The sequence below is a fragment of the Rhinatrema bivittatum genome, chromosome 1 (genome assembly GCF_901001135.1).
Source record: "Rhinatrema bivittatum chromosome 1, aRhiBiv1.1, whole genome shotgun sequence".
Classification (NCBI taxonomy): Eukaryota; Metazoa; Chordata; class Amphibia; order Gymnophiona; family Rhinatrematidae; genus Rhinatrema; species Rhinatrema bivittatum.
In genome coordinates this window covers 583,042,286-583,067,494 of record NC_042615.1, presented here as the reverse complement: position 1 = coordinate 583,067,494, position 25,209 = coordinate 583,042,286, and the positions used below count along the sequence as shown (strand labels likewise).

Here is a 25,209-nt window from a genome sequence, read left to right as displayed (position 1 = left end):
CCCTTTACTGGTTACCCGTAGTGTATAGAATTATTTTTAAAATTCCAACATTAGTGTTCAGAGCTACTAGGAGGTCACCCACAATATTTGGCAAATTCGGTAATACCTTATCCTCCTCGGCGAACTTTGCGTTCCTTACAACAAGGCTTGCTTGTTTATCCCATCGCTAAGTATTATTACATTGGAAATAACACAAACCCCCTCCCCCAGCCCTTTAGTTACTTTGTGCCTGCTTTCTAGAATTTACTTCCTTTAGACTTATGCCAAGAATGCAATTCTTGTAAACTTTGGAGACTTGGCTTTTTAAGCAGGCATTTAATAAACTTGTGAATACTGCGCAGTATGATTATTCATTATGTGTTAGGATGTTTTATTTAGAGAGGTTTTTATGAAGTATAATGTAGTTACTGTATTTAGTTATAAAAGAAGAGTGTTATTTTGGTAGGTTTAATTATATGGATATGTTTTTGATGTAATCAGTAGAGATGTGAATCGTGTGATCGATCGTCTTAACGATCGATTTCGGCTGGGAGGGGGAGGGAATCGGATCGTCGCAGTTTGGGTTTTTTAAATATCGTGTAAATCGTGTAAATCGTAAACCGGCACACTAAAACATCCCTAAAACCCACCCCGACCCTTTAAAATAAATCCCCCACCCTCCCGAAACCCCCCCAAATGCCTTAAATTACCTGGGGTCCAGTGGGGGGGAGGGCGGGAAAACCGGCACACTAAAACAACCCTAAAACCCACCCCGACCCTTTAAAATAAATCCCCCACCCTCCCGAACCCCCCCAAAATGCCTTAAATTACCTGGGGTCCAGAGGAAGGGTCCCGGTGTGATCTTTTACTCTCGGACCTCCGGTGCTTGTAGAAATGGCGCCGGCGCTACCTTTGTTTTTTCCGTATGGAAAAACGATTCGCGGCAGGAGATCGCTCCCGGACCCCCGCTGGACCCCCAGGGACTTTTGGCCAGCTTGGGGGGGCCTCCTGACCCCCACAAGACTTGCCAAAAGTCCAGCGGGGGTCCGGAACGACCTCCTGCAGTCGAATCGTGTTGTCTACGGCCGGCGCCATTTTGCGCCTCTTGTGGGGGTCAGGAGGCCCCCCCAAGCTGGCCAAAAGTCCCTGGGGGTCCAGCGGGGGTCCGGGAGCGATCTCCTGCCGCGAATCGTTTTTCCGTACGGAAAAACCAAAGGTAGCACCAGCGCCATTTCTACAAGCACCGGAGGTCCGAGAGTAAAAGATCACACCGGGACCCTTCCTCTGGACCCCAGGTAATTTAAGGCATTTTGGGGGGGTTCGGGAGGGTGGGGGATTTATTTTAAAGGGTCGGGGTGGGTTTTAGGGTTGTTTTGGTGTGCCGGTTTTCCCGCCCTCCCCCTTCCCCCGATTTACGATTTTTTGACGATAAATCGGGGGAATTGTTATTGTATCGCGGCTCTAATGATTTTTGACGATTTAAAATATATCGGACGATATTTTAAATAGTCAAAAAACGATTCACATCCCTAGTAATCAGGTTGAAATAGCAAGAGTATCAAGATCACAAATAAGAGCCAGCTTGCACCTACACCTGCAGTTCTTAAGCCGGGATGAAAAAGCCATTGGAATGCAAAGCTTTCTCCTGCTCTCTGCACACCTCCAGTTTCACAGCACTCTATAGCGGACATGGGAAGGAAATTGACTTTCTTGATGGCTCTAGACTCCCTAATTTTCCTCAGTTCTTTGTTGTGATCTTTGTATCACTTCAGCCAATTTAAAATTCAAACTAAGTTTATTTTCTTCATCCTTCTTAACAGGATTTTCAAACTGCTCGTCTAGCTGTTGAAAACTAGTGCTAAAAATGTTGCCATTACTTCCTTGGAGTTTGAAAAAATATGTTTAAAAATGTTTTCTAGAAAAGTTGTAACTTATCAGGCAATGAATCGTATAGAGAAGTCTCTCTCCCTACCCCTCATTAAAAAAAAAAAGGGGAGAAAATGTTTACTCAGGGAATGGCTCAATTCTTTTTTTGGAATGAATTATTGAACCTCACCAAGAAGGGTTTGGTTTGTGTAATGTTCATGCAGAGCAACACTGCAGAGGTTTGGTGCATAGTGCACTGTCTTTCTGCTGTCCTCGCGAGGCTGCGCCAAGGCTTGTGTTTTTTGTTTTTTTTACTTTAGTCTGTGGTATGACATGACAGTCCACTTTTGGGCATTTGTTTGTTCAGTTTTGTGCATGTTAGTCCCCTCATTCTCTCAGTAATACTGAGTGCTATGTCTGTATGGCAGTGTCCCTTTTTCTCCGCTTTTTTTCTTACATTGGCGTGCATCTGTAACCCATTTTATTATTTCCTTTATTGCTGTGGTTTGTTTAATGATTGTGCTATTCTGTGATGCATAAAATAGTTTAATTTGAAACACATTAAAAGTAACAGATGTGTTTTGTCTGATCACTCATGTTTTCTTAAAATGCTGCACATCCTACAAATTCTGCCAGGGGCATGTAAATTTATGAGCATAGCTCTAAGTACTGGTTAAATCAAAAGCAGCTTCCATCTTATTAAATATGACTCCGTCCTAATAATTCTATGCCTCTTGCACATCCTCTTTTGGGTATGGGATGGATGGCTGATGCAACCATTATTTAAATTGCTCCCTTCAGTCCAAAAGTTGGAGTAACTTAAAAGTGACCCTTAGCAGGACAAACAAGAGCTTGGACTCTCATTAGGAAATAACAACATTGCCAGGGCTTTCATGTCTTGATCATTTTTTAAATATCTGATTTTCTTCTGTCATGCCCTCCAGTGCTAGATTAGCTAATCTGCCATCAGAGCCTCTCAGTACATGACCAGCAACTTTCATTTTCCTTTTAACCAAGTCTTCAGGATTCTTCTACCTTTTATCTTCTGCACTCTTTTTTTTTTTAATTTGAGATCATGTCAGGCCAGCTATTCTTCAGGATGCAAATGCATGTTAGTTCTTCATGATCGCTTTACTGTATCACTCTACATATCACATCTGTATTCTGCTACAGAGATCTGTGCATACAGTAACCTTCCATTTCTTTGCCTGTTTCTCCCAAGAAATGGCTTACAGTCCTAAAAGTCAGCTTTTTTATTTTTCATGTTTAATTTTTTTTTTTTTTTTTTACTTCTGTTAAACATTTTACGTCTTCTGTGATCCAGCTACCTAGATATTTATCTTCTTTCATTTGCTCCAGTTTTGTTCCATCAGCAAATATTTCTATAGCACTGTTGGACTTCTTTCTGCTGATTAGCATCATTTTCATCATCTTGGTATTCAGGTTCATCCCTTAGGGTTTGCAGGTTACTCATGCTAAAATCATAGCAGAATTTTAGCATGGGTTTTACTTTACTCATGCCATGAAACCCCACAGCCCCATGGGATGGAGTAAGCTAATGGCATGCAGATGCCCTGTGATTAAAATAATTTATAAAAGTATGCAGCTTTTTTTTTTTTTATAATACTAATAGGCCATTTGCATCCCATTTAACTGCAAATCAGTGCTTTAAAAAAATGGTTCTCATTTTTTGTTCAGCAGTGCCCAGAACAAACCACCCACAAGCTGCATCCAGCCAGTAATAAAGGAGCAGCCATATGCTCAGACTCAAATTGAGATGGAGACTGACCTTTCTCAGTTGCAAACAAAAACAAATTGCATTAACAGTCACTTTTTTTTTTTTTTTAAGAGCTTGCATTGCCATACTGCCACAGTCCCAACACAACCTACAATTTAAGACAGAAAATAAAATCCAGATCACTATTCTCTCTGGCACTTTTCCGCACAAATAGATAAAATAGTGCTAGTGCATTTTAGCTGTCTGTTTACCTCCATGTTACAGTGCACAAATTTCAGTCCCGTGCACAGAGATCAAACATCCCCCAACTACTCTGCTCTTCCAACCACCAAAAGTCTCTTGAGAGGCCCCAGATCCTGTGATAATGGGGCAGAGCAGTGGCTGCTCCTTGGCTCAGACTTGGCAGGTTTCCCCTGGGGTGCTTGCCCTGTAGCTGCCTCCTCATCTCTCGTGGTGTTCTGCATTCGTGGCCAAGGTAGGGGACGTGATTTCCGTGGTCCCTCTGAGTGCCTTGGTCCGGTGGCTGGTTTTTCAGCCATCGTGGACTTAACTGCTTAAGTGGCTGAATGACAGCGGGTGCAGGAAGCCGAGCATGGCGGTGGTGGCATATGTCCTCTACCCCCATATCCGGAGACTCGTCTCCGTACTCAGCCAGGTAAGGCTGAGCTCAGGTAAGCTTTTTTTTTTTTTTTTTTTTTTTTAAAGTAGTGGCTCTCGCCTGCTTCAGGGGCCAGGTGAATGGTGGTTCCTTGTTGGCCTCATCCTGATGTGGCCTGTTTCCTGAAAGGAGTGAAACATCTTCGTCCTCCCTTGTGGTTTCCAGTACCCTTATGGAGTCTTAATTTGGTCTTGGATTTCTTAGCGGGTCCTACGTTTAGACTGATGTGTAACCTGTCCTTGCGATTACTGACCTTGAAAACCAGTGTTTCTTGTGGCAATTTGTTCTGCGTGGAGAGTTTCTGAGCTGCAGGCCTTGTCTTGCCGGGAGCTCTTCCTTTAGGTAACTCCAGGAGCGATACAGCTGCCTTCTGTTCCTTCTTTTTTTACCAAAGGTGGTCACTGAATTTCAATTGAATCAGTCCATCTCCCTTCCGTCTCTGGACAGAGAGACAGATGTAGGGGAGTATCATCTCTTGCCACCCTTGGATGTCAAGAGACATATCATCTGGTAACTGGAGATTACTTGAGGCTTTACGGAAAACATGTCACCTGTTTGCCCTTCACGGCGGCACTAAACAAGGAGAACTGGCTTCGCGGGCTACAATAGCCTGCTGGATTAAGGAGGTAGTCACGGCAGCATGCGTTGATGCTGGCAAGCCGTTACCTAGTCTGGTCAGGGCTCATTCCACTCGGGCTCAGGCAGCGTCATGGGCAGAAGTTAGATTGATGTCTCCCGTTGACATTTGCCAAGCTGTGACATGGTCCTCGTTGCACACCTTTTCCAGGCATTATCATCTGGATGTGCAAGCCCAAGAGGACGCAGCCTTTGCCTGTGTGGTTTAGACGGGACTGCAGGCAGCCTCCCATCCTATTTGGGAGTAACTTGGGTACATCTGACTGAACGCTAAGAAATGAGAAATTACTACTTAAAATACCTACAGTACCTGAATGTAATCCACTTTGAAGTGCTGAAAAAAGTGCGAAAAGCAGAATATAAATCTAGATAAAAAAATAAAATAAATACCTGATAATTTCCTTTTCTTTAGGACAATCAGATGAATCCAGCTTTCCTCCCTTGGCTTCCGAATGATTGTACTATGGACTTCTTGTGTTAAAGGGCTTACTGGTAAGTGTTAGTCTAGTCCCTAGACTAGTGTTAATATGTTTCTTGGCTGAGTTCAGTGCTTCCTGTTGGCTGAGTATTGACATGGTCATCTGTTTTCAGTCAAGATTTTTTGCTAGTCTGTCCACAGTTTGCTTTTGAAGAAAATACTGGCAGCTGATGTCACTGCAGGGATATATGTACTGTGACGTCAGTTTGCTCAGTCTCCATCTGCTGGTAGAGGTGCATAACCCACTTGTTCTGGATTCATCTGAATGTCCTAAAGTAAAGGAAATTGTCAGGTAAGTAGTCATTTCTCATTAGTTGGAATATTTTAATTTTGACCACCCTCTCTAACCAGAAATAACTTTTTCCGAGTTTACAGATTTCTCATATTTGGATTGCTTCTTTACTGTGGGAAGTTTAAATTTTCTGTGGTTAAAACAGTGTGCTAGGCAGTCTCCCCTCTAATGCAAGGTAATAGCAAATCAGCTCATTGGCCTGCAATTTACATGTAGATGCGTTAACCCTAGCATTACATATCAGGATTATTTTAGCTACAGTTTTCCCTGAGCTTTTGGGACCCTCCCTAAGATTTTCTCCACCTTGTAAAGTGGGGATTGGCCAAGATCCCCCTATATAACCGGAATTTAGCCTGAGCACTTTGTGGTTGGTGGGGGGTTTGGGTTCTTGAGATGGGAGTGGAGTTTTTTCAAAGGACTCTCGTAGGCTCTACACTACAGCCTGCATACAGGAGTTAAGAGTTTTCCTTCTTTTGAGCCTTCACGGAGCTGGAGAAGATTTCCCAGTGGAGAGAGAGAGAGAAGAGGGGGAGAGTGGGTTTGTTTGTTTTTACTTTGAAGAGAACTGGGTTTTTTTGGGATCTGCTCCAGGAAGGAGGTCTTCCTCCCTGAGGGGAGTGGGCTTCGGCTGCTGTTTCACCTGTTACTAGTTTGCCCTGAAGAAAAAAACAGAGTATTTTTGGGGGAGTTTCCACTTATTTGATGGGAGGATTGCTTTATAACCATCATTTCTTCCCACTGGAGGAGATGATAGGAGGGGGGTGTGTGTGTGTGGTTTTTCTTTCTTCCCCCTTTCTGGTATCGGGAAAGGATACGGACTCTGAAATAGAGATTTTATGGCGAGACTAAGGCTCTTGGATTTAGTTAATTTCTCCATTTTTGTATGTTTCCATCTTGAAGTTTTTTGGTACAGTAAATATGCCATCATAATATATCTATCCAAGTGCCCAGCCTGGGGTTTTCTAAGCCTATTGAAGAGGCCAGTCAAGACCATGCGGGTGATTTGAGAGACTATGTAAGGATCCCCACACCACTACATGTAGGACCTCGGGGGCTTGGCCTTGAACCCCCAGTACTCGGTGGTGAGCAGTCTGATAAATGGCAAGGAAGATGAGAGATCCAGGAAGGTAGATTGACCCTGGGACTTGTGTGATCCCCGTGTACTGGTTCACAGACAGAGAAGGGAATACACATCGGCCCTTTTATCATCTTTTGTAGGCCTTCTTTCTTAGATGCCAGTAGCACTGAATGATCAACCTATATTGCATGCTCAAGTTCATGCCATTGGTGCTTGTGTGTTCCCGTTCTTCTAGAACTACTGAGATTAAACATTTATTGTATAAACTGAATAATAGTGGATTTATGCATCTTTGTTACTCCTGTTTTTAAAGTATTTCTATGCATTTCCTGCTGATCTTCTGACTGTAGTTTGATTCCCCTGTAAAACTCGTAATTAAATTGATTTCATGTTCTGCTGTACCAGCTCTACACATCGTTTCAACCAGTTTGCTATGATTTACTTTATCAATTGACTTGACTTAGTCATCATAGCACAGGTATATACAGTAGGTCTTTCCAGAAAAATACGTGCACGGATATTGGACATGTAACAGGCATGAAAGGGGTTAAGCTAGCAAAGGTTTGAAACTTGCGAGCAGTGGTGCTGCTCTCGCAAGTTTCAAACAAGGGACTAATTCACTTTTTGTTTCTTGAATATGGATCATTCTCTCACCTAATCTTTTTAAATCCTATTTGTCTCATCCAAATGCTGTACAGCAATCTATGGTTCGGTTTTTAATGATCTGCAAAAGTATCTTAGATGTATGTGGTATCACCCACTGTCCTGTAATCTCGCTACTACAGTGATTTGTTTACTTTTATTTTTTGGGAACTGGAGTATTGATGTTCTCCAGTTTAACTAATTCATTAGATTTGTGAGAGATTTATCCTACATCCTTGGCTAAATTCTGCAGGGATATTGGCTCCAAAATTTTGATTTTTTTGGGAAGTAAATTTTTGTTTTTATTGTACACCACCTTGGGTGACCATAATTGGTTGGATAGGTGGTTTGTAAGCAGTTTAAATACATAGAGTACCTTGTCGCAAAGTTACTCTTGGGGGGGAATTCTGTGCAAAAAAATTTAAAATTCTGCACAGAAAAACTTAAAATTCTGCAGAATTCTGCAAACTTTATATTGGTCAAAATAACACAATTTACATGACAGTCTTTAAGTAATTACATTTTAAATTAATTCAGAAAGAATTTATTACTTAAAGATGCAGAATGTTTAATATTTTGAGCAGAATTTCCCTAGAAATTTACTGTAAGAGTGTCCCTTCCACTCGCTCTCCTTACTCCCCTGGCCACTTTGCCCTCTCAGGTCCCAACTCCTCCAGCTGCCAGTATCTCTCCCCTCCACCTCTAGGCTCAACCCCTTCCACTCTATAGCCAGTCCCGCCCCTCACCCAGGCTCCCTCTGTCCCTCCCTCTCTACTACACATACACACACCTCATACAGGCTCCCTGTTATGGTTAATGGTGTTTGGGTGGATCCTTGGACACTGTGGCAGCTGACCACGCCCACGGGGGTGGCAGTCCCGAGAGGGACCACGGTGTCAGGCTAGACTCCGGACAGACAAACACAGAATTGAATCTTTATTTAAACAGTTTGAATGGCCACCAGAGGTGGTTGTAGAGCCCGGCTGGGCGCATCTCACACAGAACGCTGGAACAGCAGTGCTGTAGTGGAAAGAGACACAGAGTTATGAGCACACAATAAGATTAACATACAGAGTCCCAATGTAGAGATAGGAGAAGCTCCGAGGCAGAGAGAGCAGGCCCTCGAGGAGCGAGTACCTGATCCCTTAGAGCAGAGAGACTCAGTAGCGTTGTACTCACTTAGCAGTAGCAGAGATTCCACTAGACGAGAGGTCTGGCACCGGAGCAGAGAGCAGGCCAAGGAGGCGCGAGTACCTGGTTCCAGTGAAGCAGTACTGTGGAAAGAGATGGTTTCTGTACTCACTGATGGTAACTGTAAGGTAGTTATTCCAAGTAGAAGTGTAGAGGTTGCAGGCAGCGACTCAGGGAACATGGGCCCTTGAGGAGTGAGTACCGGTTTCCTGATAGCACCTGAAAGAAGCAGAGAGGCCCCTGAGGAGCAGGTACCCCGTTAGAGACCCCCGAAGGGTAGTAAGAGTTCCAGATAGAGTTGGAGAGGCAGAGTAGCTTAGGAACGGAGAGCGAATCCCATCCGTACGAATTCTGGTTGCTAACTCAACGAGCTAGCAAATACTGTAGGCAGATATACTCTGGAGTCGTGATGTCAGAACAGGGGGACGCCCCTGAGGTTCGCGCCAATGTAGAGTTAAAGATGAGGGCGGCGTGCGCACACCCTAGAGGTACCTTGAAGGAGAATGGCGAGAGGTAGCACCAATGCCGGTCCGGGGATGCCAGAGAGAATGGCAAGCAGACGCCATGGCGGCCATCAGTCCAAGGTGAGTGGGAGGAGCCGCAAGTAGAGAGAGGTAGGCACTGCAGGGCGAAGCCGTCGAAGACCGATGGACACACACTCCCTCACTCTCTCGCACATACACATCCCCTCATACAGGTCCCTCTCTCTTGCATACACACGCACACAAGCTCCCTTTCTCTCTCATGCATACATCCTCACACAGACTACCTATGTCTCTCTCTCACACATACACAATCTCTTCACACAGGCTAACACCCTCACATACACACGATCCTCTTTTCATATACACGAGTTCCCAATCTCACACACCTACACACTCCTTCACAATCTCCTCATATAGGCTCCCTCTCTCTGACACCACACTCAAGCATCCCCCCTGCTCTCACCTCCCATGCTCTCTCACACCCCCTCCTGCTGTCTCACACACGCACACACATTCACTCTCTCCAGGGCCTTCATCTTCGCCGCAAGCGGAGTGCATCCCATGGCACGAGGGGGCCTTCATCTTCGCTGCGAACAGCACGCCATGGCCTTCATCTTTGCTGTGAGTAGACCGCGTCCTGCGGCACACGGGGGCCTTAATCTTCGTGCACTCTGCGACATGCCGGGGTCTCCTCTGCCATTTTCTGCGCAGAATTTGGCAGTTCTGCACGGGGGTGGGGGGGGGGGGGGGGATTCTGCGCTCCGCAGTAGCGCAGAATTCCTCCAGGACTACAAAGTGAAATGTGATCATTTTTCAGCAGTTTTGAACACATCACTTAATTGCCCTGCAAGGTTGTTTTCATTAGTGAGAAAAGTTACCTGAAAGCCTTTTCAGGAGTATCAAGAACTTCCGGATTGTGGTTATTTTAATAATAAGATAGGTATGATTAGGAATCTGCTTAACACTTCCTATTATATTGAATGATATACCCCCATTATTTAGGCCAGTTAATTAATGTATGGACTGAATTTCAGCCTATCAAATTGAAGAAGATTATATCTTTAATCGCCAGCCTTAAAAGATCCTCCTCTCCCTTGCGGCCATATCTCTTCATCTTTATCAAGAGTATGAAGGGTATTTCATTTGACGTAATTAAGAATCTGGTCAATAGATCCTTGCTTGAAGGCACAGTTCCAAGTCAACTAATGCAAGCCACAGTTAGACCAGTGTTGAAGGATGCTGGTAAGCCTCTGAGTGATGTATCAAATTATAGGCCTATTTCTAACCACCTAAGATTCTGGGGAAGAGAATGTTTCTCCCAGCACAGTATATTTGCTGATGATGATGATCAGTTTGGGTTTAGAAAACAGCATAATACAGAGTTGCTGCCTGTGTCCCTTTTTAATACACTTCTTTGTAGTTTGGGCCAAGGAAGAACTGGGAACTTGGTCCAACTGGATATTTCTAGTGCCTTCGATACTGTTAGAACAATGATCTTGTTGGTCATTTTCAGACCATCGGAATATCTGAGCAGTTCTAAATTGGTTTTCTCTCTCTCTCTCTCTTTTTTTTTTTCTGTTTACAGGGCAGGTGACAGCGCATCCAAATTAGTTGAGCAGTTCTCATCTTGGCCTGAGCTGCATTCTGGTGTTCCCCAGGCTTCAGCACTGTCCTCTGTCCTTTTTAACTTGTACCTTTTCTCAAGGACCTGGGGTTGATCTACTTTTTGTATGCTGATGATATACAGTTTTATATTCCTTGTGATGCACAAGCTAGATTCCCCTGAACAACTTTTTCAGAAATGTATGTCGCAGATTAAAAAAAACAACCCAAAATTGGTTGGCATGTAATGGCGTAAAATATAATGAAAACAAGGCTACTGTAAGTGGGAAGAGTTCATACGGTGAAGTTTGACCACAGTTATTGTGGAGAGCAATTCCTTACCTTTTAATTGGAAGTACGAAATCTGAATGGCCTAACTCCCAGCTAACACTGCATTCACATGTATGTTATCTAGCTAAGGTGGTTTTTTGATGAATTGAAAAATGTTGAAACCACAGAAATTTCTACTACCTGTGAAACTGCATTACAGTTTTTGGTGTTAGGACACATGGATTATTGCAGTAGCCTATGTGCAAATCTTCCAGAGAAGTTATTGCGGGTATTACAGCTAGTTCAGCATACTGCCGCAGACACGTTTCTGGTAATAGGAAAATTTGATCGTAAGCGGCCTGTGTTATGTGATGTGCATTGGTTACCAGTTAAATATAGATCACAGTTTAAAATGCTACTAACTACCCGTAAGCTATTGCATGGGGATAATTTCTGTGTGGTGGTAAATAAGATTTCTTGGTATATTCCAGCTTGAGCATTATAATCTTCAGGCCAAAGCTTGTCACAAGTACCCGCTAATTGAGGTGCTAAGCTTTAGCAAACAAAGAGCTCTGCTTTTTTCTACCTCTCACCAGTAATGCGGAATGCGCTGCCAGCTTGGCTTTGGGAAGAGACAGCTGTGTAGAAAACAGGGTAAGGCAATGCTGTTTAAGGAGGCATTTGGATAAATACGACATCTGAGTATACTAAATTTGTGTTTCTGTGCCTCTATTCTATTTTCCTTGTTGACATTTCATTTAGTATTTCAGTGGTTATTCATGCTCGGTGTCTTTCCTATCTACTTTTTCCTCATATTGATTCTGCTGCTGCTTCTGTGCTGTTTTCTACCTGCAGCCAAATTCTGTTTGCATTGCCCTCAAGATTGTTTGACTTTGATCTATTTGACAATTTGGTCTGGAGCTCTGTTTTTATGTTGGAGATATCCCAGATTCCACTTTCTTACTCTTTTTTTTTTTTCACCACTTTTTTCTTACTATTCCTTATATTATTTCTGAATCTCTTATTAATAGTTGTCTGAGTCTCATGATTTTTAATTGTGCTGTCCAGTGAGGTTCATGCATGCCTAGACTAACGTGCCTAGCCATATTAGGAGTTGCCACCCAGAAAAAAGATCTAGGTGTCATGGTGGATAATATATTAATATCACCGGCTCTGTGTGCTGCGGTGGTTTAAAAAAAACCAAAAAAAACAAAAACAAGCAGAATGTCAGGAATTATGAGGCAGGGCATTGTGAATTAAACAAAGAATATCATAATGCCTCTGTATCACTCCATGGTGAGACCGCAGTTTGAATACTGTGTATAATTCTGGTCTCCACATCTCAAAAAAGATATAGTGTACTGGAGAAAGGGCAACCAAAATGATAAAGGGAATGAAATAACTCTGCTATGAGGAAAGGCTAAAGTGGCTAGGGCTGTTCAGCTTGGATAAGAGACGACTGAGGGGGGATATGATAGAATCTCTAAAATCATGAGGTCTAGAGTGGGTAAATGTGAATCTGTTATTTACTCTTTCAGATAATAGGATTAGGGGCAATCCATGAAGTTAGCAAGTAGCACATTTAAAACAAATCGGAGACATTTTTCCCACTCAGTGTGCAATTAAGCTCTGGAATTTATTGCCAGAGGACAGCGTTAAGGCAGTTAACTTAGCTGGGTTTAAAAAAAAGTTGGAATAAGTTCCTGGAGGAATTCCAAAATTGTTATTAATCAAGTTGACTTAGTTGACCCATTGCTATTACTGGCATCAGTAGCATGGGATCTACTAAGAGTTTGGTTACTTGCCAGGTACTTGTAGCCTGGATTGGCCACTGTTGGAAACAGGATGCTGGGCTTGATGGTCTCTGTCTGACCCAGTATGGCAACTTCTTATCATTATTTTTTTCCAAACCGTATTATTGGTTATGAAAAGTTGGGGTTGGCAACAGATTTCTGTTAATTCTTTTCCATGGTTAATTCTCCAAATGGCTCTACAATGGCCACATACTTCTAGAATCTCACTTTTTTGCATTACAATCACCTGTGATGGTGAATTTGTCCATAGTTCTTTTATAATACCTATTATGTTTTTAGATTACATCAATAATACTTGACTCCAAGAATAGCAAAGCAAAATCAAAACAAGAAATTAACAAAAGAAACAATTTGACATCTTTAGACCACAATAACAAGCAAATAAACAAATACCAGAAGAATTTTAATGCAGCTCTAGAAAACCGTAAATATTATGAGGTGATAGAAGGGGAGATAGTTCTTATTTGAAGAAAAGCTTCAAGTTGTTTAGGGTCATAGAACATACACTATACCAAGTATCCCGAGATTTCATCAAACATTTACATGGAAAACACAACATGAAACTAATTCCTAAGGCCATAACTCTCTTTTTTTTAAAGACAGGAACATTTTTCTCCTAGCCTGTATTACTCAGACATATCTGGAAAAATGGCAACTCTGTCTCATAAACATTTTGGATTTGCTACAAAAACAAAACATTTTATATATCCAATCCCTATCAGATTCCATCACATACTACCAACAAAGTTGCCCTAGATTCTATATTAGAACTTTGTATGAAATTGGACAGTCAGACGTTAACTGACAAATCCTCCTCCTGCTCTCTGTTCCTGATTATGAGTTGTCATATTAATCCTTAGATGTGGGAGGAAAGGATTCAGAGGGAATTTGTAGAATATCCAAATAAAATGTTTTAAGCATTTCTAATGAAGCAATTAATAGGCATTTGGCAAAATCAATTAAGCAAAGATTAAATCTTCCCAAAGAATTTTCATGATTCTCCATTCATCAATGAAAATATTCTTTATCTTTTAATTAAAACTGTTACTCTTTTTTTAAACTTGGCAACAGATCCATTTAATTCTTAAAGCCTTGCATCATAATCACTTAATTTTTGAGAGTGAGAAACAGTTGAGGCTGAGAGATCATTAACAGGAGATAATACACTATCAATTCTGGTAGCCAGGGAATGCTCTAAACCAACTATCTATTGTAAAATAATATTCCCAAATTGTGTCTTTAGAGTGGATATTCCACAGATTCCAAACACTTAATCCATCTCATACATGAACTTACCCTATGAATCATTTAGACCATCATACTAGGCATCATCAGAATAAAATGTAATTAAACATTCAATCAATCTTCTGCCTTATATTTAATCATTGGTCTGTAGCTATGTCCCACTTTTCTTTTCAATTTTTATAATGCAAACAAATATATATATGCTTGATCATCATCATTCAAAGAAATGTCCAATGAACTTATCTTTAGAGTGTAGAAAACACACAGAGGTAACGCCAACTCTTAGAGTGGGACATAGCTAGAGACCAATGATTAAATATAAGGCAGAAGATTGAATGTTTAATTATATTTATTCTGATGATGCCTAGTATGATGGTCTAATTGATTCAAAGGGTAAGTTCATGTATGAGATGGATTAAGTGTGTGTGGCATCTAAACCAACTATCACCATGCATAAAGTCTCTAAGGTAATCAATGACTGTTTAACAGGAGGGACAACAGAGAAAGTCTTAGATGGAACCACAGGAGTAGATGTTTGCAATACCCCAAATACTATTGAATCTACAGGACTATTCCCACCACCAGAAGGAGAGCGCTATACATTTTGGGCCAGAATCTCCTTTGCCAGTGAACCTGTAGAACTATTCTGTCCTGGTCGAGATAAATGACGAGCTGCAGGACTTGGGTCTCACCATGGATAGAAGGGTGCCTGTCCTGCACTTTGTTCACCCTGAATGGATAAAGTCACAAAGGTTTCAATAGTGGGTTGAGAAGTTACAGTAAGAAGGGGCAGGCCCCTTCCTTTTCTTCCCCATATCGAAGCAACTCTGTAACTTGAATTTAAGCTGGACACTCACGAAGATCTTTACAAAAATGAACTCGGGCGCACGCCCCTTTGTCTGTGCATCGCAGGGCGTCTCAGTTTAAGAACAGATGGTTCCGGCACACAGTGATGAGCTCAGATTGGCTGCCAGTCGTGTCAGTCAGGAAAGGCCAGCCAGGACCCAGACTTTCAGAGTTCTCCTCCTGTTTGTCCATAGTTTGCAACTTTTTGCACTTCTTCACAGAATTATTTGACTCCCTCTGTTTCTTCATTTGATGCATGCACTAAGGGTACAGAACTGTTTCAGAACTGAGTTCATCCTGACCCACAACTGCTTCAGTTTCTATAATGAGATATCTTTCCTGGTTCCCATAACAATTCCCACAATCAGTATAGGACCATAATAGTATGTCAACTAGTCACAAATGTATTAAGATAGTCCGATAAAAAGATGTCACCTACAACTTGTTTGTTTGACCCTTATTTCTAAGTAGCAGTGAAGTTTGTTTATTTAAGCTTTTTTTATACCTTCGTTTGGAACAAGCTGTCACAACGGTTTACAAACACAATAAAAATAAAATAAGTCTGTAAAACAAAAATACAATAATAACAATCAATGCTTAGTTAAATAATACGTTTATAAAGATACAAACATATTGCTAAAAGCCTAGCAGCCCAGGTTTGCACCCCAGCCTCTCGTGTGCCTCCAGGAAGGACACATTCCTTTCTTAATGTCAGAAATATGCTCAGGAGGTAATTTGTTCTAAGTTAGCCTGCCTTAGGATTTTTTAAGATTCGTCTTGTTTTCAAAAGGTACACGTTAGGTGTAGTATTTAATTGAGAGACAGGTATAATTCAGCTTTTATCAGTGCATGCCAAACCTGATGCCTGCTTCATATAATGTTTTTTGATCAAAGCGTTGTGCCAATCAGGCCGATGCAGTAAAGTGCGCTCAGCAGAGTGCACTGGTTAACCCGTGGTTGGACGCGTGTTTTGGATGCGCATCCACAACCCCTTAAGCTATAAGGGGATTAGCATGTCCAATCCCCAGATGCAAAAAAAAAAAAAAAATGTGCACCCAATGGGGTAGATTTTAAAAGAAGCGCGATCAGCCTACTTTTGCTTGCGCATCAGACTCAAGCAAAAGTACGCTGTATTTTAGTAGATACGCGCGGAGCCGCGCGTATCCACTAAAATCCTGGATCGGCGCGCGCAAGGCTATCGATTTTGTATAGCCTGCGCGCGCCGAGCCGCGCTGCCTCCCCCCGTTCCCTCCAAGGCCGCTCCGAAATCGGAGCGGCCTCGGAGGGAACTTTCCTTTGCCCTCCCCTCACCTTACCCTCCCTTCCCCTACCTAACCCACCCACCCGGCCCTGTCTACACCCCCCCCCTTACCTTTGTCGGTGGATTTACGCCTCCCGGAGGGAGACGTAAATCCCCGCGCGCCAGCGGGCCTGCTGCGCGCCGGGCCGCGACCTGGGGGCGGGTACGGAGGGCGCGGCCACGCCCCCGGGCCGTAGCCACGCCCCCGTACCCGCCCCCCAAAACGCTGCCGACACGCCCCCGGAACGCCGCGACGACCGGGCCCGCCCCCGACACGCCCCCCTCCGAGAACCCCGGGACTTACGCGAGTCCTGGGGCTCTGCGCGCGCCGGGAGGCCTATGTAAAATAGGCTTCCCGGCGCGCAGGGCCCTGCTCGCGTAAATCCGCCCGGTTTTGGGCGGATTTACGCGAGCAGGGCTCTGAAAATCCGCCCCAATGTGCATATTTTTACCCTTGGAAATTAATATTTGAGCAGTCCAAAAAGTGTACAGAAAAGCAGAAAGGAGGGAGAAAATTAAAAAAAAAAAAAAAAAAAAAAGAGAAAAATTAAAAAGAAATTGTCTCGGCAGTCAGATTAGGAAAAAGGACGCTCAATTAACAAGCATCCATTTTCCTAACCCGTGGCTATGCACAGGTTAGGAAAACGGACACTCGTAAAATTGAGCGTCTGTTTTCCTAACCCACTGACAGCCATTTCTCCTGGATGCCCACTAAGGAGGTGCTAGGGACGCACAATTTCCCCTAGCGCCTCTTTTTTACCGCGGCACCCGATTTAAATATTAAAACTGCAATGTTAGCTATCTATGTACAGACGCAGACTTTGCTGTTGTGCCTGTGCTTGTCTTTTGAGGTCTCTATAAGACAGGGGTTGCCCTGTGTTCTACCTGTGGTAAAATTCCCTCCAGACTGATCTGTTTTCTAGTGCCAGCACTTACGTCTGTCACAGGAGAAGTCCATGTGCCAAGGAAAGTTGAAAGGCCTTTTCCAGTATGTAAATACGTTGGGTGCAGGAGATACGGCCATGCCTGGACGTTGCACAGAGTCTCTAGTTAATAGGGCTTTTAGTTTTTAGACTGGCAACAGAACGATTTTGACTGTTGCAGGTCAGAGGGTGAACTTAGTGTGATTTTAATGGCAAAGTTTCAAACGATGTGTTGCGATCTGCACGTGTAAAATAAGGCTTTAGGCCTGTGCACTGGCTGAACGCATTTAAATGGATTTTCAGCCGCCAGGAACTAGGCCTTTATTTTCATAACGTGCACAAACTTGTCTTTTTTTTTTTTTTTAAAACAGTGTGTTCTGGATGGTGTATTAGAGGTTTGCATGTATATATGCATACCCTTTACACCTCATTTTTGCTTCATGTAATCGTGCACATGTATTTTTAGTGGCGTAATAACCTGGTTTTCAGGTTCATTTCCAGCAGGCACCTTGTGCTTGGAAGTCAGCTTGCTCTGTTCAGGCTCCAAGTGGACACCTAACTTTGCATTAGGATTCCTTTTGAAAGTTTAGCCCTTAAAGCCCGTTAAATTGACAGCCTGGTGACCAGGTTTTCTGTATGGGAAGGTGCTGGTGTCATAGTCACTGAATTCCAGCTCTTTTTATTTATTTTTTTTCTAAATGCTGCAAAGGGAGAAGGTAGGCAAACTAAAACTGCTTCTCCCTCCCTTATACCCCTACCAACCGTCTGATTGCCTGTTTTGGTGCTCTTGTAACTTTTCATCACTGGGACAATAAAGGGGGTTTTACATGGCTGTTAATCTTCTAAAAGGAAAGCATTTTGTTCTCGGTCTCCCTCTGTCTCCATTTTCGGTAACCATAGAAACTTGCATACCCACAACAAAGGTCGAGAGCATTTGTCCTAACTCTTCTAATTGGGATATGCTGAGTTGTTGTTTCTGCACCCCATCATCTCTCTTTCTTTCCCTACCCACTGAAGTAATCAGTTCATGCTGTCTGACGCCATATTCTGCCGAGTGCGCTTCTCCCTGAATCCCGTAAACATTAGCAGAGTGTTACCCCCGTCTTCGTGGCTCAGAGGGCCGATTCGAGCGGTGAGTGGTGCCACGACGGAGCGCCCCATAGAAACATCTCCTCGTTTGAACTTTCCAAGCTGCTGTCGATTGCCGCTTATTCCTTTGTTCTGTGGTGTGCGAGAGATGCACGGGGGTCCTGAGGTTTTGGTAAGAATTTTTAAGTTTGCAACCCCAGCCCATCTAGGGCCCTGTGGTTGCATACGGAAGGTCTCTTATGGTTTGGTGCCCAAGACTTCCCAGTGCACTCCTGGCCTTAGTCGTGCTTTCTGCTGCTCCGCATGGGATGCTGGGACAGCAGTCTGAGGGAAAGGCAGACAGACAATCCTGGAAAGCATTATTGTAATATCAAGTGTTACCCGCTAAATATTGGCTTCTGAATGACTTTTCTAGTGAATGGTTTCGGATTAAGTTCCTTCCTGTTCTTGTCTCTCTCTCTCTCTCTCTCTCTCTCTCTCTCTCTCACTCTCCCTCTCTCTCAGGAACCTTGATATTTACAGAGGTGGAAAGTCAAAATTTGATCTTCTGGCCAGTGGATTACATTGCTACATTTTGTCACAAGTAGGACAGGACACTAGAGATTGAGCAAAAATAAATTATGGGTCTCTTCTGCAGATGTCTCTGATATCTGCTGCAGAGACATCTTAAGGACAAGCATGTGATGCCAGAAAAGCTGATGTATGTCTTTTGGTCACTCTTCTAAAGGATATCATAGCCTCCAAAATGCAGTCTAACCAAGTCAGCATCTGAAAAGTCCTGGTAACATTTATGAAGACTCAAGGCTTGTTTTTCTATATTTGCTATAATTGTGAATTCCAAGGAGCGGGGATTGTCTTGTGCATCAGTCTATGCAGCACTGCATATGCATGGTAGTGTTTTACAAATGATAATAATAATATGAATTGGCTAGGACAACTTGCCCATCCATAGAGTAAACGCCCCTGGAATGCTGGCAAGTCCATTTTAACAGGAAATACTACTAAAGTGTAGAGGGCATAAAATCATACAGTACTACAATTATTTTTTGTTAATTCAACTGTCAGAATGTCTACTTTTCAGTTCTGACTTTTCTTACGAGATACAAGCATGTGAGGATTTTGAGAGCTTTTCCTTCTTAGGTACTGGCACGGATACTGCTATTACTGGACCGCCAAGCACACATCACACTGATAAATGGAGAGAGCACGAACAGCTGCAGAGCATTCGGTGCTAAGGAGATTTTTAAAAACCAAGTTATGTGCTTATACGTTTATACGTCTTATTCGCCAAAAGTTGTTAGCTTCCATTGTCAAGTGTATTTTGTGCACTGCCAGGGTTTTGCACAGCACATTCTCAGTGGAAAAGGGTAAACAGTGGAGTGCCTCAGGGATCTGTACTTGGACCGGTGCTTTTCAATATATATATATAAATGATCTGGAAAGGAATATGACGAGTGAGGTTATCAAATTTGCAGATGATACAAAATTATACAGAGTAGTTAAATCACAAGCAGACTGTGATACATTGTAGGAGGACCTTGCAAGACTTGAAGATTGGGCATCCAAATGGCAGATGAAATTTAATGGGGACAAGTGCAAGGTGTTGCATATAGGGAAAAATAACCGTTGCTGTAGTTAAACGATGTTAGGTTCCATATTAGGAGCTACCACCCAGGAAAAAGATCTGGGCATCATAGTGGATAATACTTTAAAATCATCAGCTCAGTGTGCTGCAGCAGTCAAAAAAGCAAATAGAATGTTAGGAATTATTAGGAAGGGAATGGTTAATAGAACGGAAAATGTCATAATGCCTCTATATCGCTCCATGGTGAGACCACACCTTGAATACTGTGTACAATTCTGGTCGCCGCATCTCAAAAAAGATATAGTTGCGATGGAGAAGGTACAGAGAAGGGCAACCAAAATGATAAAGGGGATGGAACAGCTTCCCTATGAGGAAAGGCTGAAGAGATTAGGGCTGTTCAGCTTGGAGAAGAGACGGCTGAGGGGGGATATGATAGAGGTCTTTAAGATCATGAGAGGTCTTGAACGAGTAGATGTGACTCGGTTATTTTCACTTTCGAATAATAGAAGGACTAGGGGGCATTCCATGAAGTTAGCAAGTAGCACATTTAAGACTAATCAGAGAAAATTCTTTTTCACTCAACGCACAATAAAGCTCTGGAATTTGTTGCCAGAGGATGTGGTTAGTGCAGTTAGTGTAGCTGGGTTCAAAAAAAGTTTGGATAAGTTCTTGGAGGAGAAGTCCATTAATGGCTATTAATCAAGTTTACTTAGGGAATAGCCACTGCTATTAATTGCATCAGTAGCATGGGATCTTCTTAGTGTTTGGGTAATTGCCAGGTTCTTGTGGCCTGGTTTTGGCCTCTGTTGGAAACAGGATGCTGGGCTTGATGGACCCTTGGTCTGACTCAGCATGGCAATTTCTTATGTTCTTATTAGTATTCACAGCAGGCATGGTAGGCGTCGGAATGGGATGCAGTAGGGCTGCTGGAGATTGGGATCTGGATAAGGTCAGCAGCAGCTGCTGGGAGGAGAGCAGTGGTTTGTCAGCCACATCATTCACCTCTGCAGCTCTCCGCCTGACTGCTGCTTTCAACAAGACAGGGCTCTGTATAGCCACGCGGTTCAAAGCAGCAGCCAGGTCCAGTGGCGGAGGAGGAGGAGTCCTGAGGCACCACTACTACTCCTGCTGCTGATCATCATAGTGTGGAAGGAGGATGATAGGGAAGAGAAAGTGAAGGGGGTGGGGCAGGGGAAAAGAGAGGGGAGAGGAGGGGTGGGGTGTTCCGCTGCCCCTGACATGCATACTGCTGTGTGAATTTCTTCAAAATAAGTGTCAAACAATTTGATAAACCTGGAAAATTTTGAAACTGTGATTAATCTTTTGTTAAACTTTTTATTTATGTATCTAGCATTCTCACAGGACAAGCAGGATGGTTGTCCTCACAAATGGGTGACATCGAGGATGGAGCCCACCACGGAAAACTTCTGTCAAAGTTTAAACAGAACTTTGACTGGCCCCTACTGGGCATGCCCAGCAAGGCACTGACCCTGCAGCCAGCAGGGGTCTCCCTTCAGTCTTCTTTTTTCCGCGCAGCAGTTGCCACGCGGTGAAAGGAGCTCTCTTACCACGTTCCTGACAGGAATTCGATATTTTTCTTTCCGAAGAAAATTTGCCCCTCAGGGGTCTCCCTTCGACAAATTTTTGTCACCTCCGCGGAAACCGGTAAGTTTTTTGCCTTTTTTCTTCGACTACCGTCGAATTTGGCCCTCGAGGCCTGTTGGCAATTACCGAGCCCGCGACTAAATTTGGCCTTAAGCCATGGCGACGGGGTTCCGTCGATGCCCGGATTGTACCCGGACTATGTCAATCACAGACCCCCATAGGGTTTGTGTTTTGTGTTTGGGTAGTGAGCATGATGTCCTGACTTGCACCAAATGTGCCCTAATGACACCTAAGGGTCGCAAAGCCAGGATGGAGAAGATGGGGCTCCTCTTCCATGCACCCACCCCAACGCCATCGATAGCATCGACGTCATCGGAACCGGCACCGTCGAAGTTGCACCACCATCGTCAACCCTCTGGTGACCGTCCACCATCGATGACTTCTCGGCCGTCGACTTCTGTCCCCTCCCCGGATGGGCGAGGAGACCGGAAGGACAAGCATCGCCATCGACGGCACAAGTCTCGGCCTGTCGAGGATCCACAGTCATCGACCTCTGAAGAAGCCGAGCCACCGACTAAGAGGCCTCGTTCAGACTTGGCACCGTCCACGTCTCGTTCGCAGGCATCGAGGAAACCCTCACCCTCTCGGGGTGTGGGAGCCGTGATCCCACCGGTTACGGTGGTCCCTCCGGCTCTGCCTCAGCCTCCCTCTCCCGTCGAGCCGGGTATTGTTACCCCTGGTCTCCGGGCAGAACTGGACCGGCTGGTCCAGGAGGCCATCAAGAAAGCGATGCAAAGATTCCAACCTCCATTGGCACCGTCTCCGGCACCAATTCCGGCACCGCCACCGGCATCGACCCCGGCACCGACTCCGCCACCGAGGAAGGAACCGACCACCGAACCTTTGGTGGAAGCGCTGGCACCGCTACTACAACGTATGGAGGCACTTGTACATGCCCTCCCATCGATAATTCCAGTAGCACCGACAGCGCCATCGTCTCCGACTGGATTTTTATCGGCGGGAGAAACACCGTTCCTGATTCCCCCTTCCGGGGTGGTCCCATCGGTGCCTTCTCGTATATCTCCACCGATTTATCCTTTGGCTCCATCGGTTCCAAGACCGGCACCGACTCCATCGGCAGCACCGAAACCCTCGATGCCGTTCCCAGTACCGATTGTACCACCGGTTCCTCCAAGGTTTCCTTCGATGCCTTCGGATCCTCAACCAGGTCCATCGGGGCTTCAACCCCCAACTGATCCCTATGATACCTGGGGTGATGATACATCTTCTGACACAGATTTACCATCACCGCCTTCTCCTACAGAGAGTAGAAAAAGATCTCCTCCAGAGGATCTCTCCTTTATTAATTTTGTAAAGGAGATGTCCGAAATTGTACCTTTTCAGCTGCAATCTGAGACCGATGACAGACACCAGATGATGGAACTGCTTCAATTTTTGGACGCTCCAAAAATCATCGCTTCCATCCCCATTCACCAGGTGTTTCTCGATCTCTTAAAGAAAAACTGGGAATCTCCTTCATCTGTATCACCAGTTAACAAGAAGGCTGACTCCACATACCTCGTCCAGTCAGCACCAGGCTTTCAAAAGCCTCAACTGGATCATCGCTCTGTTGTGGTGGAGTCCGCACAAAGAAAAGCCAAGCGTCTCAAGCCACACTCCTCCACTCCGCCGGTCAAGGACAATAAATTCCTAGACAGTGTGGGACGGAAAGTGTACCATGGAGCTATGCTGATTTCTCGCATAGCCTCATATCAACTCTACATGACGCAATATAACAGAGCCATCCTTAAACAGATGCAAGATTTTGCTGACACATTACCTGACCAATACCAGCCACAGCTTCAGGCCCTTCTTAACAAAGGGTTTGAAGCGGGGAAGCACGAGATCAGAACGGCTTATGACATCTTCGATGCCTCCACAAAGGTTTCAGCTACTGTCATCTCGGCCAGACGTTGGGCTTGGTTAAAGTCATCCAACCTTCTCCCAGAGGTCCAGGATCGTTTAGCGGATTTACCCTGCTTAGGGGACAATTTGTTTGGAGAACAAATTCAGCAAATAGTAGCTGAATTGAAAGATCACCACGAGACGTTGAAACAACTTTCTTCTGTTCCGTCTGAGGTTTCCTCCAAACAACCACTTAAGAAGGACTCTAAGAAGTCGTTCTTTCGGCCACGCCGTTACTACCCTCCATCGGCCAGGCCTCGTCCAGCTCGATCCTCTACTAGGCCTCAGCCGCGTCAGCCTAGGAAACAAAGGCCTACTGTAGCCCCTCCTCCTGGGCCTGCGGTTGGCCTTTGACTCCCCTGTAGGGAACACATGCCAAACCCCTCTTCCAGACATTCCTGTAGGAGGTCGACTGTACCATTTTCTACAACCTTGGTTGCAGATCACCTCAGATCAGTGGGTGCTAACAATTATCGCACAGGGTTACCACCTCAACTTCATAACTCTTCCGGCAGACTCCCCGCCTCTTCAAGCGTGGAGTCTATCCACCCATTTGGCTCAATTACAACAGGAAGTGTCTCTTCTTCTGCAATCAAATGCTATAGAACCCGTTCCTCCCTCTCAACGAGGCAAGGGATTCTATTCCAGATACTTCCTAATACCAAAGAAATCAGGGGGACTACGTCCCATTTTGGACCTTCGAGCCCTCAACAAATACCTTCAAAAAGAGCAGTTCAAAATGGTAACCCTAGGCGCGCTGCTCCCTCTGCTACAAAGAGGGGATTGGCTGTGCTCTCTCGACCTCAAGGACGCTTATATCCACATTGCGATCACACAATCCCATCGCAAATATCTGCGGTTTCTCATAGGCCACGACCATTATCAATACCGTGTCCTACCTTTCGGTCTGGCTTCTGCCCCACGAGTCTTTACCAAATGTCTCGTAGTGGTAGCAGCATTCTTAAGGAAGGAAGGTGTCCACGTCTACCCCTACCTGGACGATTGGCTAATCAGGGCCTCCACCCAACAGACAGCTCAATCCTCCCTAAAATTGACAATTCAAACACTCCTTTCCTTAGGGTTTCTTGTCAATTACGAGAAATCTTGCTTAGTCCCGTCTCAAACCTTATTCTTCATTGGAGCAGACTTGGACATCTTACAGGCAAAGGCTTACCTTCCTCTTCAGAGGGTCCACACCCTAATGTCCCTGGCTCGCCAGCTCCAGTCTCAGAACACTGCCACGGCTCGCCAGTTCCTCATTCTCCTAGGACACATGGCATCCTCGGTTCAAGTCACTCCCATGACCCGACTAGCCATGAGAGTAACACAATGGACTCTACGACACCAATGGATTCAAGCTTTTCAGCCTCTGTCCTCCATAGTCACAGTCACACAAGCGCTGCGCCTATCCTTAACCTGGTGGACGACTCAGGTCAACCTCCTTCAGGGCTTACCTTTTCTTCCACCGGATCCGCAAGTAATCCTAACCACCGATGCTTCTCACATCGGTTGGGGAGCCCATGTGGACGACTTTCAAACCCAAGGGTTATGGTCCAAAGAGGAAGCCGAACACCAGATCAATTTCCTGGAACTTCGAGCAATCCGCTATGCGCTCCGCACTTTCAAAGATCATCTCTTTCATCAGATAATTTTAATCCAGACGGACAACCAAGTGGCCATGTGGTACATAAACAAGCAGGGAGGCACAGGCTCCTTCCTTCTGTGTCAGGAAGCTGCGCAGATCTGGGCGGAAGCCCTCTCCCACTCCATGTACCTCAGGGCCACTTACCTGCCGGGAGTAGACAATGTATTGGCAGACCAGCTGAGCCGTGTCTTCCACCCACACGAGTGGTCACTCGATCCTCTGGTAGCGACCTCTCTGTTTCACAAGTGGGGTTCTCCCCGCATAGACCTCTTTGCGT

The 25,209-nt window shown here is 44.5% G+C and overlaps 1 protein-coding gene across 5 annotated transcripts in view; it reads left to right on the top strand.

Annotated features, from left to right (window-relative positions):
• LOC115100224 (semaphorin-4D-like) overlaps positions 1 to 25,209 on the top strand; it is a 434,534-nt gene that overhangs the window by 140,968 nt on the left and 268,357 nt on the right. The window contains exon 3 of one of the 5 annotated variants that reach the window (XM_029618586.1): positions 5,290 to 5,369. The exons of the other annotated variants lie outside the window; for them this stretch is intronic. The gene's annotated coding sequence lies outside the window, so the exon portion shown is untranslated. The remainder of the gene's footprint in view (positions 1 to 5,289; positions 5,370 to 25,209) is intronic. 5 annotated transcript variants of the gene reach the window in all.